Source organism: Gekko japonicus, unplaced genomic scaffold, assembly GCF_001447785.1.
Source record: "Gekko japonicus isolate JY-2015 unplaced genomic scaffold, Gekko_japonicus_V1.1 scaffold1528, whole genome shotgun sequence".
NCBI classification, from domain to species: domain Eukaryota; kingdom Metazoa; phylum Chordata; class Lepidosauria; order Squamata; family Gekkonidae; genus Gekko; species Gekko japonicus.
In genome coordinates this window covers 184,754-187,494 of record NW_015173179.1, presented here as the reverse complement: position 1 = coordinate 187,494, position 2,741 = coordinate 184,754, and the positions used below count along the sequence as shown (strand labels likewise).

The 2,741-nt window shown below is 46.9% G+C and overlaps 1 protein-coding gene across 1 annotated transcript in view; it reads right to left on the bottom strand.

The window, feature by feature from the left end:
- MMRN1 (multimerin 1) overlaps positions 1–2,741 on the bottom strand; it is a 114,212-nt gene that overhangs the window by 89,781 nt on the left and 21,690 nt on the right. The window lies entirely within an intron of this gene.

Genomic DNA, 2,741 nt, shown 5'->3' with positions numbered 1-2,741 from the left:
TTTATATCCCACCCTTCACTTGGAGTCTCAGAGCAGTTTACAAACCCTTTCCCTTCCCTTCCCCTCCCCACAACAGACACCCTGTGAGGTAGGTGGGGCTGAGAGAACTCTTTCAAGAACAGCTCTGACAAAACTATGGCTTGCCCAAGGTCATCCAGCAGCTGCAAGTGGAGGAGTGGGGAATCAAACCCAGTTCTCCCAGATTAGAGTCCACACAATTAACCACTACACCAAACCGGCTCTCAAGCAGAAGGGGCATATCAAGGAGGGACTTATCCATATCAAGGGGGACATAGGTATTTCAGATTTAAAACAGAGTACAGCCTCTGTGCCTTGACATCTGACACAGAGTTGATGGTATTAAAGCTTAGCAGAGCCCAGGTGCCTCTCTTAATGCTAAAGAAAACCATTCAAAAACAGACTGGGATCTGAGATATCCAAGGCCACAGAAAGGTAACCCCAGGGCCTAGGACAGGCTTGCCAGCCTCCAGGTGGCACCTGGAGATCTCCCGCTATTATAACTGATCTCCAGATGACCAAGATCAGTTCCCCTGGAGCAAATGGCTGCTCTGGGGGGGTTGGCTCTGTGGCATCGTAGCCTGCTGAGGCCCCTCCCCTCCCCAAACCCCGCCCTCCCCAGGCTCCACCTCCAAAATCTCCAGATATTTCCCAACCCAGAGCGGACAACCCTAGCCTAGGATAATACAGTCTTGGGCCCTTCTCCTGTGGCCAGCTGTGGTGTAGAGGTTGAGAGCGGCAGACTCTAATCTGGAGAACTGGGTTTGATTCCCCACTCTTCCACATGCAGCCAGCTGGGTGACTCTGGGTCAGTCACAGTTCTCTCAGAGCTCTCTGAGCCCCACCTACCTCACAGGGTGCCTATTGTGGGGAGAAGGGAAGGGAAGCTGCTCCAAGATTCCTTTGGGTAGTGAAGGGCGGGGTATAAAACCAACTCTTCTTCTTCTTCTTCTTCTTCTTCTTCTTCTTCTTCTTCTTCTTCTTCTTCTTCTTCTTCTTCTTCTCCTCCTCCTCCTCCTCCTCTCCCAAACATTGTCAGTAGAATATTAGCATAATAAATAGATTCTATAGGTAGCAGGAGGGTCTCCATCTTCCAGGTGGAGCCTGGAGTTCTCCTGGAATCAAAACTGATCTCCAGACTGCAAGGATGAATTCCTCCAGAGGAAATGGGAACTTTGGCAGTTGGACTCTCATATTCCTACTGATCTCCCTCCCCAGACTCTGCCTTTCCAGGCTCTGCCCGGAAATCTCCAGGAATTTCCCAGACTGGTTTTGGCATCCCTTTTTAGCGTCAATATTTAATGCTGATAAATTCATTAATAACCATGAATACTGATTCATTAGACAGGCAAGCAAGCTTCTTGTATGAATCTGCTTGCCAGTTCCTTGGAGGTCACAGGTGAGATGGGCATGACCTTGTTTGACCATGAGCCTTGGGCAATATGAATGAATGTGCTGAGTGCCCTCAGCAGTGTGGAGTCCCAGAGCACTTTTCTCCTTGAGGATGTCTAGCAGGTGCAATATTTTAAAAGTATTATTCTACAATGCAATGGAGGAAGGAGAATGTCTGCCCATGTCTGAAATCGAGACACCAAGATATATAGCCAAAATATATTGCCCACTAGATTGTTATGGGACTTCACTTGCTTTGTGGGATGCTTGCCAAAAAGGTCAGCCTACCACTGATCAACTGGATTGCCTGCGTGGAAAGCAAAGGCAGACCAGAAAAGATTGAGGCAATCAATCTGAAAAGTTCAGATATATGTATGAGATCACTGGAGTGGGGTAGGAGAAACCTAGCCCTTTCCCTTCTCCATCATATAATTCCCTCTTCGTGTAGGCACTACCACATGAAAAGGACCATGTGAGTCAGATGATAAGTCTATCAAGACCAACATGGTCTACTATGACTGGGTTTCAGATTGAGGTTTTTTGAGCTGCCTTAAACTGAATCAGACCCTTGGTCCATCAAAGTGAGTATTGTCTACTCAGACCCGCAGTGGCTCTCCAGGGTCTCAGGCTGAGGTCTTTCAATCACCTCCTACCTGGTCCTTTTAACTTGGAGATGTCGGGGATTGAACCTGGGACCTTCGGTGTGCAAAGCAGGTGCTCTGCCACTGAGCCAAAGCCCCTCCCTTCCTGCTCTTGGCACAAAGTGATGTGCTAGAATAGGCAGTGCCAAACAGAGAGCCTAGACAGCCAGGCACAGACTGCGGCAGCATGTGATGATAACAACAGCATGCATGGATTACAGAATCTGGTTTTATGCCAACTGGCTAATCATGCATTGCTGTCCAAAACCATCATCTGCACTGGCTCAGGTGGCAGATATAGAGATACTGCTGAATCCTTGCAAGACTTCTCATTCCAGTCCCACTTCCAGTCTCTAAAATGTTGCCTTTTAACCGTCAAAGAAAGAATTCTGAGCTAAAGACTTCTTTTCCTGTTTAATTTCGTTGATGCTTCTTCCTTCCTTTGCACGAACCCTTGGGGGACCTTGGGGGAAATCTGCAGCAGGACAATAACTCTTTTTAATTGGTATGTGTATCGAACAATCAATATTTCAGCATGGCGCTTTGTTTACAACCTTTCCTGCCAAGGAACCGTAGATCTGAATGTGAGCTTTCGTATTACACTGGGGTAAGAAGAAGCAACTCAAGCCTTGATATAAAATAAGGATGAGCTTGTAATAGCAATAATAATAATAATAATAATAATAATAA